This window comes from Anomaloglossus baeobatrachus, chromosome 9 (genome assembly GCF_048569485.1).
Source record: "Anomaloglossus baeobatrachus isolate aAnoBae1 chromosome 9, aAnoBae1.hap1, whole genome shotgun sequence".
Taxonomy (NCBI): Eukaryota; Metazoa; Chordata; class Amphibia; order Anura; family Aromobatidae; genus Anomaloglossus; species Anomaloglossus baeobatrachus.
In genome coordinates this window covers 61,772,333-61,787,451 of record NC_134361.1, presented here as the reverse complement: position 1 = coordinate 61,787,451, position 15,119 = coordinate 61,772,333, and the positions used below count along the sequence as shown (strand labels likewise).

The window sequence follows — 15,119 nt, the reverse complement described above, 5'->3', positions numbered from 1 at the left end:
TCACAGTCTACAGTGAATGGGTGATGGTACAATAGGTGAGGACAGAGCTGGTTACGCAGTGGTCTACTGGACTGAGGGCTATTGTAGGTTGTAGGCTTGTTGGAAGAGGTGGGTCTTGAGGTTCCTCTTGAAGCTTTCCACGGTAGTGGAGAGTCTGATGTGCTGAGGTAGAGCGTTCCAGAGTATGGGGGATGCACGGGAGAAATCTTGTACGCGAATGTGGGGAGAGGAGATAAGAGAGGAGTAGAGAAGGAGATCTTGTGAGGATCTGAGGTTGCGTGCAGGTAGGTACCGGGAGACTAGGTCACAGATGTAGGGAGGAGACAGGTTGTGCATGGCTTTGTATGTCATGGTTAATGTTTTGAACTGGAGTCGTTGGGCGATGGGAAGCCAGTGAAGGGATTGGCAGAGTGGCGAGGCTGGGGAGTAGCGAGGGGAGAGGTGGATTAAGCGGGCCGCAGAGTTTAGGATAGATTGGAGGGGTGCAAGAGTGTTGGAAGGGAGGCCAGAGAGCAGGAGGTTGCAGTAGTCGAGGCGGGAGATGATGAGGGCATGCACTAATGTTTTTGCTGATTCTTGGTTAAGGAAAGCACGCATCCGGGAGATATTTTTGAGTTGTAATCGGCATGAGTTTAAGAGGGCTTGGATGTGCGGCTTGAAGGATAGAGCAGAGTTGAGGGTTACTCCAAGGCAACAAGCTTGTGAGACTGGGGTGAGTGAGCAACCATCAAGTTTGATGGAAAGGCTTGTTGGAGGAGATGAGTGAGGAGGAGGAAAGACAATGAACTCTGTTTTGTCCATGTTAAGCTTTAGGAATCGCGCAGAGAAGAAGGATGAAATAGCAGACAGACATTGTGGAATTTTGGTTAGTAGAGAGGTAATGTCAGGTCCAGAGAGGTAGATCTGTGTGTCATCGGCGTAGAGATGATACTGGAAGCCGTGGGACTCTATGAGCTGTCCCAGGCCGAAGGTGTAGATGGAGAACAGCAGGGGTCCAAGAACTGAGCCTTGGGGGACACCGACAGATAGGGGGCTAGATGAGGAAGTGGTCTGAGAATGGGAGACGCTGAAAGTTCGGTCGGTTAGGTATGAGGAGATCCAAGATAGGGCCAAGTCTGTGATGCCCAGAGATGAGAGAATCTGTAGTAAGAGGGAATGGTCTACTGTGTCGAAGGCAGAGGACAGGTCCAGGAGGAGGAGGATAGAGTAGTGTCGCTTTGGCGGTTACTAGATCATTGGTGACTTTGGTTAGGGCAGTTTCAGTAGAGTGATGAGGTCAGAAGCCAGATTGAAGCCGGTCAAAGAGGGAGCAGGAGGAGAGGTACGAGGACAATTCAAGATGGACATGCTGTTCCAGTAGTTTTGAGGCGTAGGGGAGAAGGGATATGGGGCGATAGTTTGACACAGAGGATGGGTCAAGGGAGGGCTTTTTGAGGATGGGTATAATAGAGGCATGTTTAAAGCATGAAGGGAATACACCAGTTGTTATTGATAGGTTGAAGAGATGGGTTAAGGCTGGGATGAGGACTGCGGTAATGTTGGGGATGAGGTGCGATGGGAGCGGGTCCAGTGCACAGGTGGTTAGATGTGATCTTGAGAGTAGAGTGGAGAGATTGTGTTCTGTCATGGTGGAGAAGCTGGATTTGGAGGAAGAGGGATGAGTAGCTATGATGAGGGGCTGTGGTGATTGTGGGCCAAAGCTTGCTCTGATGTTGTCAATCTTCCACTTGAAGAAAGAGGCAAAGTCTTCACCTGAGAGGAGAGGAGAGGGAGGTGGTGCCGGAGGACGGAGGAGAGAATTGAAAGTGTTGAATAGCTGTTTAGGGTTGTGAGAGAGAGAAGATATGAGGGATGAGAAGTAGGTTTGTTTTGCAGCAGTGAGTGTGGACTTGAAAGTGGTGAGGGACTCTTTATATGCAATGAAGTGCTCAGTGGAATGAGACCTCTTCCATCTGCGCTCAACAATTCTGGAAGCCCGTCTTAGTTCTTTAGTCTGCCTCGTGTGCCAGGGTTGCCTGTTGATTGTGTGGGTTTTGGTGTGTGTGAGGGGGGCAGCTGATTCAAGAGCTGCAGAGATTGTAGTGTTGTATAAAGTTGCAGCGGCATCTGCATCATGTAGAAATGTAATGTCTGTGAGGGGGAGAAGGGACTGAGAAAGGGCGTGTAAATCAATGTGTTTGATATTTCTGCGAGGGTGTGGAAGTTTGTGGAGGGGGGTTGCGTACTTGGAGAAGAGAGGGAAGAGAATGTGAGTAGGTTGTGGTCAGACAGGGGGAGAGGCGAGTTAGAGAGGATAGATAGGGAACAGAGGCGAGTGAAGATGAGGTCCAGCGTGTGGCCATCTTTGTGAGTAGCTGCAGAAGACCATTGGGTGAGGCCAAAGGAGGAAGTGAGTGTTAGAAGTTTGGAGACAGATGAGTGGGAAGTGTCAATGGGGATGTTGAAATCACCCATGATGATGGTGGGGATGTCGGTGGAAAGGAAGTGTAGTAGCCAGGTGGTGAAATGGTCAAAAAAGGCAGTGGCTGGCCCTGGAGGGCGGTAAATGACAGCCAGTTGAAGGTTGTAGGGGGCGTAGATGCGTACAGAGTGCACCTCAAAAGAGGGAAGAGTAACAGAGGGTGGTAGTGGAATTGGTGTAAAGGAGCATTGGTCAGACAGGAGCAAACCAACTCCTCCACCATGCTTGTTACTGGGGCGGGGTGTGTGAGAGAGTTGGAGACCGCCATAAGAAAGTGCAGCAGGAGAGGCAGTGTCAGAGGGGGTGAGCCAGGTTTCTGTGATGGCGAGGAAGGAGAGTTTATTAGTGATGAAAAGATCATGAATGTAGGGGAGTTTGTTGCAGACAGAGCGAGCGTTCCATAGAGCTCCTGTTAGTGGGACTGGGGGAGCGGGGGCTGGGTATGAGGTTTGCGAGGTTGCGGAAATTTGTGTTAGGTTGTTGAAGAGGGTTTGAAGTGTTTGAAATATGTTTCCCTTCCTGAGCCCCATCTTGATATACCTGTCCCACATTCTGGTATACATGTTCCCCATCATGGGCCCATACTAGTATATGTGCCTACCATTATGCTGCTTTTTTTAACAAGTACAAACACACAAAAAAAATATTCTACTTATGTTCCCTCCACTCCCAAGGTGTATGTCCTCTTCTGATGCCGGCAACTGACTTTGGTAAGTAAGCGACGGGCAGTGCATGATGTCACTGTCATACGCCCCGTCACACGTTGACATCAGCTGCCAGATAATCCAAAATGAATGTTCACTGATCCCACCCACCTCTTGGTGCTCGCTTCAGTGCAGAGAAGTGAGAGGGATTATGGAAGTTAGAGCAGTGGATATTCATTTTCTTTAAAGCCAGCTTTACACCTTACAATTAGGTGTGCGATCTCGTATGCGATGTGACACGCCCAGGTCGCATATGCGATTGAATGAGATTGCACGTAGGTCATTCATTTGCTGTCACACGTGCGTGAGTAGCCTATGTTAAATTGATCAATTTTGTGTGCGATCCTTTAGATCATGTGCTCTGTGACGTATGCATTGGGCACCCTTTTTTTTTTTTTAATTTATTGACTTGCCAAGCGTGTGTAATGTGTAGGGATGCGTTTTTACTATGTCATCTGCCATTCAGCTCTGCTACATGGCCGCTGACAGCAGCCACAGACAGCCATGTAGCAGAGCTGAATGGCAGATGACAGCAGACACAGACAGAGCCGCACTGTCAGAATGAACTCGGGTGAACCTCACCCGACTTCATTGTCATGCTGCGGCTCTGTCTGTGTCGCGCCCTGATTAGCGGTCACCAGTGAAGGACCGACCGGTGACCGCTAATCCCCTGAGTAACTGAATTGAGCAGCCCTCTCTCATATACTCACCGATCCCCGATCCCCGGCGCTGCACTGCATTCACACTGCTCCGGCGGCTTTTACTGTTTTGAAAAAGCCGGCCGCCCATTAAACAATCTCGTATTCCCTGCTTACCCCGCCCACCGGCGCCTATGATTGGTTACAGTGAGACACGCCCCCACGCTGAGTGACAGGTGTCACACTGCACCCAATCACAGCAGCCGGTGGGCGTGTCTATACTGTGTAGTGAAATAAATAAATAAATAATTAAAAAAAAACGGCGTGCGGTCCCCCCCAATTTTAAAACCAGCCAGATAAAGCCATACGGCTGAAGGCTGGTATTCTCAGGATGGGGAGCTCCACGTTATGGGGAGCCCCCCAGCCTAACAATATCAGCCAACAGCCGCCCAGAATTGCCGCATACATTAGATGCGACAGTTCTGGGACTGTACCCGGCTCTTCCCGATTTACCCTGGTGCGTTGGCAAATCGGGGTAATAAGGAGTTATTGGCAGCCCATAGCTACCAATAAGTCCTAGATTAATCATGTCAGGCGTCTATGAGACACCTTCCATGATTAATCTGTAAGTGACAGTAAAAAAACACACACACCCGAAAAAGTCCTTTATTAGAAATAAAAAACACAAACAAATTCCCTCATTACCAATTTATTAACCCCGACAAACCCTCCATGTCCGGCGTACTCCACAGTCCTCCAGCGTCGCTTCCAGCGCTGCTGCATGGAGGTGACAGGAGCAGCAGAAGACACCGCCGCTCCGGTCACCTCCACGCAGGTAATGAAGACAGCCGTGCGATCAGCTGATCTGTCACTGAGGTTACCCGCTGTCACTGGATCCAGCGGTGGATGCAGCGGTGGCCGCGGGTAACAGTGACAGCTCAGCTGATCGCGCTACTCACCTCCGCTCCGGTCAGCTCCAGTCAGCAACTGAGGTGAGTAGCGCGATCAGCTGAGCTGTCACTGAGGTTACCCGCGGCCACCGCTGCATCCACCGCTGGATCCAGTGACAGCGGGTAACCTCAGTGACAGCAGCTGATCGCGCGGCTGTCTTCATTACCTGCGTGGAGGTGACCGGAGCGGCGGTGTCTTCTGCTGCTCCTGTCACCTCCATGCAGCAGCGCTGGAAGCGACGCTGGAGGACTGTGGAGTACGCCGGACATGGAGGGTTTGTCGGGGTTAATAAATTGGTAATGAGGGAATTTGTTTGTGTTTTTTATTTCTAATAAAGGATTTTTTCGGGTGTGTGTGTTTTTTTACTGTCACTTACAGATTAATCATGGAGGATGTCTCATAGACGCCTGACATGATTAATCTAGGACTTATTGGCAGCTATGGGCTGCCAATAACTCCTTATTACCCCGATTTGCCAACGCACCAGGGTAAATCGGGAAGAGCCGGGTACAGTCCCAGAACTGTCGCATATAATGTATGCGGCAATTCTGGGCGGCTGTTGGCTGATATTGTTAGGCTGGGGGGCTCCCCATAACGTGGAGCTCCCCATCCTGAGAATACCAGCCTTCAGCCGTATGGCTTTATCTGGCTGGTTTTAAAATTGGGGGGGACCGCACGCCGTTTTTTTTAATTATTTATTTATTTATTTCACTACATAGTATAGACACGCCCACCGGCTGCTGTGATTGGGTGCAGTGTGACACCTGTCACTCAGCGTGGGGGCGTGTCTCACTGTAACCAATCATAGGCGCCGGTGGGCGGGGTAAGCAGGGAATACGAGATTGTTTAATGGGCGGCCGGCTTTTTCAAAACAGTAAAAGCCGCCGGAGCAGTGTGAATGCCGTGCAGCGCCGGGGATCGGGGATCGGTGAGTATGAGAGAGGGGGTAAGAGGGATAGACTGACATGGACAGAGAGTGAGGGACAGAGATAGTGACGGACTGACAGAGATTAGTGAATGACAGACATTGTGAGGCGCTTCAGAACGCAGCTTTTCAGCTGCGCTCTGAAGCAGACCTTTTTTAAGCTGCGGTGCAGAGCGCACACCTGCGCACATAGCCTCAGACATCAAAATCGTATGAGGGATGTCACACGTTACAATTGACTAGTTTCATACTACCAAACGTCCAATGTATGAGGAATAAACGACGTGTATGCGATCACCGTATTTTCGTTCAATATCGATCGCATGTAGGTTTCACACGCAAACACGTCACGAATGATGCCGGATGTGCGTCACTTACAACTTGACCCCGACGACGGATTGAAGGATTTATTGAAGTGTGTAAAGCAGGCTTTATGAAGCGGCAACGCTGATCCTGCCTCCTGCTCCACCACCGCCACGGCCTCCCCCCCACAGCGGGCCAGGTACATCTGCACTATAAGACGCACCCCCCAATTTCCTCCCAATTGTTTTGGGGGAAAATATGCGTTTTATAATGCATAAAAATACTGTAATCTATAAAATTATGCATTCACAGAATTAAACAATTTATCTAGTAGGAATTCCTCCCTAGCATCATTAATTGCACCAATATATTTTATAAAACATATTTTTTTTATTGATTGATTTATTAAATGTTACAGTTTTGAGGAAAATAAAATAAATAAATAAAATAAAAAAAAATAAAATTATATATATATATATATATATATATATATATATATATATATATATATATATAATCAGCAGATATTTTTACATGTAAGATCCCGGTTGATAACATATTAATAGAGAAGCACTCCAAATGTATGACCCTCTTTCCATTGTTATCAAGCACCAGGCACTCATGTTACCCACCCTGTATTATTTAGGGGGTAACCTCTTTTTATGCTGTCACAACGCCTAATGTTAGTATAATTTTAATTTATAGTAGAAAGAAAGGAGATGTGAGGAGTGGATACACAGGCTGGTTAAAAATCGCATGTGCAGATGTAAAGGAATGAGAAAATGTCTGACAATCTCCTTGTAGATAGATATATATATATATATATATATCTCTATGTGTGTGTGAACTTTACTGTTGGAACTGATGAAACGTGTGCGGTAGGTAACGGTCACAATGCTTTGTTTGTCTTTACATCAGCTTTGTTTAACAGAGGCACAAGCATTATGGTCATATATGGTGGCTCATCACTTGCAAGGAACAATTTCCTAGCAATATGGCGTGAATACTTCATCTCTAACAAACTGCTCTTACTGACCTTAACACTATCACGTGATACCCATGCCTCAGCCTGGTAAGTTTAGCTTTTCTTCAATATAACTCTCGAGTCTGGCCTACACGTTCCCTCCTTCTCTTTAAAGAGGTTTTCTACTACTAATTTCACCTTTTTCATTTGTCCTAACTCTTCCTAACTAACACTTTCCTAATATACTTCTGCTACCTGGCCTGCTTCTGTAAGCTGATCCCTCTGTGGCTTCTATATCCTGCTGTCGTTACTCTGGCTCTGTTACTTCCAATTTGAGGACTGGAATAAGAAGCACTGAAGAGGGCACATCATTGGTGAGGATGGAGCTACCTCTTAGTGAGTGACAGCAGTCAGTTCTCACGGTCCTCTACCTGTGACCGGAAATAGGCTGAATGACATCACCACTCGTCGCTGCATCTCTGCCTGAAGCTCACAGTTTGCAGTCATGCTTTATACCAGCACACTGTCACTTCAGATGTAGCACAGCTGGAATTGTCATGGGATCTCAAGTGGATTACGTTGGACCTGGGTGTTTTGATGGTTAATAAAGGGGTGAAAGATGGTGGGGGTTTTTTTCATTATTTTATTTCAAAGAAAGGATTTATTCGGTGTTTGTGTTTATTTCTTTTCACTTACATATAATGGGGGGAGTCTCATAAATGCCTCCCATTACTAATCTAGGGCTTAGTGGTAGCTGTGAGCTGTTATTAACCCCTTATTATCCCGATTGCCATAGCACTAGGGCAATTGGGATGAGCTGGGTAAAGTTCCTGGATTGTCATATCTAATGGATGCAACAATCCTTGGTTGCTGCAGGCTTCTATTTTTAGGCTTGGGGGGGGCCCAATAACCATGGACCTTTTTATTACCAGGTTGACTGGACTCGGATCGTAACTTGGAGTTCACTGAGAACTCCAGTTCCGGGGTCGGTGCTTGGGTTCTTTTGAATCCACGCAGATCCGGACTTACAGTCCAGGTCCACCTATCACATTTCAGCCACTAGGCCTTCAACAGAAAAAATAATATTAAAAAAAAAAAAGATATAGCATGAAGCATTCAAGTTTGCAGGACAATTCTGCTGAAGGAAAATATCAGATGCGGACAGGGATTGTCTAACAAGAGAGTGTGTTCAGTTTACAGCACTGTAATAAGCAGTCTGTATGTGCTAGAGAGGAGTGCTCCTTTCCAGCGCATACAGACTGCTCACAGCATGTAGAAAAATGTTTAATATTTAAATGTGTAGTGTTAATTTTATTTATTTATTTTATTACATTACTTGGACATTCCCTTTTAACGTACATACAGATAAAGTTTGCCCACAGAGCCAGATTGGAGAAACAGATCCACCAATAAAAAGGAATTAGGGACCTCCACCAGAGCTGCACGTCCAGAATTTAAAGGGAAGCTGTGATGTCTGATCGCACTATTAAATTGCAGCTATAGGGTTAATATGAAGGGTAATAGTGTTATGAAAGTGCCCAGCCCCAGTACTGAAAGCGTGGCACCTGAGAGAAAGACGCCAACTTATAGTTTCTTTTTTAAACTGAATCTGTTATCAGATATTGCTATGTAAACTGACAGCTGCATGATGTATGGGCAGAGTCACTGATTCCAGTGATGTGTCACTTATTTTAGAACAATCCCTGTTTTCTCTGTTGTAATTGGAGCAGTACAAAGAATGCTGAGCTATGTATAACCCCACCCACACCTCTGATTGACAGCGTTCTGTGTACACTACACTGTCAGCAAACTGCCAATCAGCGGTGAAGGCGGGGTTACACTGATTAGCCTGCATGTCAGACCTAGTCCTGAAGTGATAATCTCCTGCTGATAAAACACTGATTGTATTGAATCTACAGCAAACTGCTGATCAAGGGACTTTTCACTGGGATCAGACTTTCTGCCCCTACATTATGCTGTTTTCAGATTAAATAGGAAAAAAACTGCTGACAGATTCATTTAAAAGCACACTCAGACTATATGTAGATTACAATAAAGGGGAGGAAAACCACATTAATCCCCTCATTCTTGTACATTTTTTGGCACAAATCATCATATAAACCACAGAGAATCTGAGATATGACATTATCCCTTTTGCAGGGGACCTGTTTCAGATGGGAGATCATAAAATTATTGTCACATGGGTTTATTTATGTAATTCATAAAGTGAGTACTGTATATTGAGCCCCTTAAGGCCGCTTTACACACAACAACATCGCTAGCGCGATGTCGTTGGGGTCACGGAATTTGTGACGCACATCCGTTCTCGTTAGCGACGTGATTGCGTGTGACACATACGAGCGACCGCTAATGATCAAAAATACTCACCTTATCGTTGATCGTGGACACGCTGACCAGTTCCCAAATATCGTTGCTGTTGCAGGACGCAGGTTGTTCATCGTTCCTGCAGCAGCACACATCGCTATGTGTGACACTGCAGGAACGAGGAACCACATCGTACCTGCGGCCGCCCGCAATGAAGAAGGAAGAAGGTGGGCGGGATGTTCGTCCCGCTCATCTCCGCCCCCTCCGCTTCTATTGGGTGGCAGCTTAGAGACGTTGGAGGCGGTTCGCCGGTCACAGCGACGTCGCAAGACAGGTAAGTAGTGTGACGGGTCAGAGCGATGCTGTGTGCCACGGGCAGCGATTTACCCGTGACGAACAACCGACGGGGGGGGGGTACGCACGCTAGTGATCTCGCTAGCAAGATCGCTGCGTGTAAAGCGGCCTATACAATGGAGTGCTGTATTGTCTAGAGTCTGTATATAGAAGAGTTAATATTAGTTTAGGAATCTGGGGTCTGTATACAGTATAGATGTGCTCTCTAGTCTGTATTTCTTTAAGAGGTCTGTTTTTAGGGAGTTCGGTCGATGGTTAGTACTTTATTTTTGGGGATTGTTTTAAATTATGGAGAACCTTCGACAAATGTTTGTAAAACAGAGATCCATCAAGCTTTATCTGGCCTTAACTACCCATTAGGGCAGCTTAGTAGGTACTGCTAACAGATAATAAGACAAATGTGATCCCAAAAAAGGCACACACCAGACCTTTCCAAGGGCACTGTTATTAAAGAGACACCATTATAATACAGGGCCATATTCATTTTATACTGTAGTTGATAGTTGATGAGCCCACATTTTTCTCATATTTCACATACTAAAGAAGGGATGGGGAATGTATATGCATCATAGGAGTGAATGGGGGCATATACATCACAGGAGATGCTGGGGCAAATACATCACAGGAGATGCTGGGGGCATATACATCACAGGAGATGTGGGGGGCATATACATCACAGGAGATGTGGGGGGCATATACATCACAGGAGATGCTGGGGAGATATACATCACAGGAGATGCTGCGGAGATATACATCACATGAGGGGAAAGGGGCCCAACAAATCTAATCATATTTGTGGGATAGTGTCGGTGTAAGAAAGAAAAACATAATGTGTATGCTGGCAAAGAATATTACCTGCCAAGTGTCCTGCCCAAAAATAGAAAATACCTAATGGTGCAGTGAGCAGTTGGTCATATGGTATTTCATATAACAGTCTTATTGCCTACACCTTTGTTGTTTGAGACTGAACAGAAGAACCAGTTTTATCTGAAACTTCATTAAAGGGAATCTGTTACCAGGTTTTTGCTATGTAATCTGAGGGCAGCATGATATAGGGGCTGAGACACTGATTCCAGCGATGAGTAATTTTGGTACAATCCCAGTTTTTTCTGCTGCAGATCTAGCAGTTCTCTGGATGCTGAGCCGTGTATATCCCAGCCCACACCACTGATTGGCAGCTTTCTGTGTATACTGTAAATTGACAGAAAACTGCCAATCAGTGGTGGGGGCGGGTTTATACAGAGCAGTTGACTAGGATAAATTAAACACCAAGTCTTGTAGTGATTAACCCCTGCTGATAAAACATTAATTTTATTGAAACAGAAACACACAGTCTATTAAGTGACACATCACAGGAATCAGGGTCTCTGCCTCACCATGATGCTGCTCTCAGATTACATAGCAAAAACCTGCTGATAGATTGCTTTTAAAGGGAACCAATTACCAGGATCTTGCTATATGAAGTAAAGGCAGTGCCATACTGGCACTAGGATGCTGAATACAAGCATACCTTCTGTTTAAAAATCTGATGCTTGATTGCTGAAATATCTGTAATCAAAGTTACAGAAATGCACTACACTTTGATTGACGTGTGCAGTGGTGCGGGCCTTTGTGGGTTGGGTCCTTTGTGTATATTCCTCCTCCAGTGTCCGCCTGACTTGCCATCTTTTCTTTAATTAAATTTTACGCTGTGCCACCATTGCTGCTGTTGGCCACACATGCGCATTGCTACAGTAATCATATCGTCATTAAAATGGCGCCGATGCCGTGCATGTGCGTACCGCAATATACAGTACCATTTTATTGAAGAAATTGTGGAGAAGACAACGAGTGGCATTTGGTGCGTTTGCAGATTTTTTTTCTTTTTTTACATCTGCGCATGCGCTCCTGCTACTCAGAGTCTGCTTTGCAGTGTCATCAATAAAATGGCATGGAAAGATCGCGGTACACGCATGCACGGACTCCGGCGTCATTTTATTAAAGACATCATTACTGTGGCAATGCGCATGCGCCGCCAACAGCAGCAACGGCAGTGCAATATTTAAATAAAGAAAAGGGGGAATGCAATACAAGACGCAGGAGGAAGAATATATACAGAGGACCCGACCCACAAAGCCCTGCACCGCTGCACATGTCAATCAAAGGTGCAGTGCATTTCTGGAAGTTTGATTACAGATATTTCAGCAATCATCCATCCGATCTTTCAACTAAAGCTATGCTTGCATTCAGCATCCCAGTGACAGTATGGCACTGCCTTTACTTTATAAAGCAAAATCCTGGTGGTTGGTTCCCTTTAAACATTTTTGACCACAGAATAAGTGAATATGTTTCTTTGCATAGTCATATTGTCTGATTTTTAAGTAAATGTCAATTGTCTACAAGGGTGGAAGCTGTGGTTTTCGTTTTGCTTAGGAAATGACTTACAGATGCAGTTTTAGGGTTGTAGGAGTAATTGGAGGGATCTCAAAATTTTCTCATTTAGAACTTTCATTTATTACAGAACATGTGCCACTTTTATAAGGACGAATCATTCTTAAAATTAGGGCAGAAGACCAATTATCAAATTCTCAGTGAAATATGACTTAATAAAGGAAGACCTTATCAGCCAGAACATACATCACCAATAAGAGAAATCCATAACTGAAGCACTCCACACATCCAAACAATAAATGGACAGCCCACTAATTTCACTGGTAATTGTACAGTCCTTTGTGCAGGAGTGGGTGGGAAAAATGAACACTTGCTACCACATTAGAGATCTAAGCACTGGGGCAACTCGTCATGAATATATTGTTGTAGAACCTTTCTAGCAAACAAAAAATTGCCCAAAGCGAACACTTAATTCAAACGGAAATTGTCATAATGGGCGGCACGGTGGCTCAGTGGTTAGCACTGTATGGTGGCTCAGTGGTTAGCACTACAGCCTTGCAGCGCTGGGGTCCTGGGCTCGATTCCCACCAAGGACAACATCTGCAAGGAGTTTGTATGTTCTCCCCGTGTTTGCAGGGTTTCCTCTGGGTTCTCCGGTTTCCTCCCCCACTCCAAAAAACATACAGATTGGGAATTTAGATTGTGAGCCCCAATGGGGACAGTGTTGCCAATGTATGTAAAGCGCTGCGGAATATGTTAGCGCTATATAAAAATAAAGATTTATTTTTTATTTTTATTATTTATATTAAAAATGGTATGAGAAGATCAGAATTATAGACATTTATTGTTGGAAAAGTTTCAGTGAAACTTTATTTTTTATCACTTTATATACATTAAAATCCCCAGTGTTTGGATGCACCAGTGGGCGGTCCTACTCAGTGATTAACAGTCTTCTCTGTAGTACACTGCATGCTAAGATAGTGGGCAATAACTGAGTACGACCGCCCACTGGATTAGTATACATACAGACACTGGGGATTTCGATGCATAAAATACAATGTTTTCCAACGCACACACATTATATATATATATATATATATATATATATATATATATATATATATATATATATATATATATATATATATATATATATAGTATATACTGGGTATATATATATACACATACATATATATATATACTAGAAGGTTGCCCGATTCTAACGTATCGGGTAGTCTAGAATGTGTATGTAGGGTAGCTGTGTAGCATGTGTGCCGGGAGCCGGGGTAAGCTAGTGGTTTCACACATCCGGCTTTTCTTGACTTTGTCGGATGCTGCACGCTCCTGTAGGCTGGTTTCAGACGTCCGTGTTTTAGGTACGTGTGACATGCGTTTTGTAACACGGATGTCACACGTCCCCATGTTATTCTATGATGTGTTTCACATGTCCATGTTTGCACACGGACCGTGTGACTTATCATGACCCCGCACGCACACACGCAGGTATCTCCGGCAGCACGGATGTCACACGGATGGCACACTGATGTGATCCATGCGACATCAGTGTAAAACATACCAGAGAAAATATGGGTCTTTTTAATAAAAATATTCTCTATATTTACTTCTCTCCAGCGATGTTGTCTCTGGCTCTGCTGCCTCCCGCTCCTTATCACCGCTTATTATACTCACTGAATATTCAGTGTCCTGAGGAGCTGGAAGCAGGAACAGCGCTGGGGACTTCAGTGCCGGGGACCGCATCACTGGGTGAGTGTACAGCAGAGTATGTGTGTGTGTGTGTGTGTGTGTGTACATGCATGTGCGCTATGTGTGTATGCGCACGGTATATCCATGTGTCTGCTGTGTGTGTGTGTGTATACATGCATGTCCGCTATGTGTGTATGCGCTCGGTGTATCTATGTGTGTCTGCTATGTGTGTATATGTGCTCAGTGTGTGTGTGTGTATACATGCATGTGCGCTGTGTGTATGCGCTCGGTGTGTATCCATGTGTGTCTGCTGTGTGTGTGTGTATATACATGCATGTGCGCTGTGTGTATGCGCCCAGTGTATCCATGTGTGTCTGCTGTGTGTGTATATGTGCTCAGTGTGTGTGTATACATGCATGTGTGCTATGTGTGTATGTGTCGGTGTATCCATGTGTGTCTGCTATGTGTGTGTGTGTGTGTGTGTAACCGTACACTGTACAGGACAGTGGCTGCGCCACAACTTCCTGGTCACATGAAAACACGTGATCGGAGGTTGTCGCGCAGCAACTGTAGTGTACACAGTGCACGGGAGCGCGCCGGATGCGACAAAGTGGAGAAAAGGTAAGCGACAGTGCTGACGTGTGCCGGGAGCCGGGGTAAGCTAGTAACCATCTTACACATCGGTAACTAAGGAAAGCGGTTTCTATAGTTACCCGATGTGTACTATGGATACCAGCCTACGCCGGCTCCGGCACACGTGTGCTAGTGGCTTTTCTCCACTTTGTCTTGCGGTGTGGGCTTCGGGTGCTGCAGCAGTCACCTGGGTGTCGGGCATCTCCGTGTGGGTTCGGGGAATACGTGTGGGGGGACGGGGCCAGGGCGAGCATCCAATGAGTGAGGGGGCGGGGCCTGGCCAAGCGTCCAATGCGTGCAGGGTGCCGGGGCGAGCGGCCAATCCATGGGGGGGGCGGGGCCAGGGTGAGCCGAGCGGCCAATCCGTGCTGGGGGGGGCGGGGCCATGCTGAGCCCAGCGGCCAATCCGCTGGTTGTCACCGTAAGGACACAATTTTGGAGCAAGACAGACAGACAGACAGAATAAGGCAATTATATATATACTAGAAGGTGGCCCGATTCTACGCATCGGGTATTCTAGAATTTACGTATTGTGTAGTTCATGTATGATTTTTGTTATAGATATAGATAAAGATAAAGATATAGATATAGATATATATATATATATAGATGTTGTTGTGTGTAGTTACCAAGTGTTTGTGTAGGGCGCTGTACATGTTCTGGGTGTTGTCTGGGTGTGGCGGGGGGTGAGAGCGGTGTTGTATGTGTGTTGCGTTCTTTGTGGAGCGCTGTGTGTCTGTCGCGTTGTGTGTGTGTTGCGCGGTTTGTGTGGGTGTGGTGTGTTTTG

At 45.9% G+C, this 15,119-nt stretch overlaps 1 protein-coding gene across 1 annotated transcript in view; it reads right to left on the bottom strand.

The window, feature by feature from the left end:
• Positions 1-15,119, bottom strand: part of CD40LG (CD40 ligand) — a 50,784-nt gene that overhangs the window by 23,895 nt on the left and 11,770 nt on the right. The window lies entirely within an intron of this gene.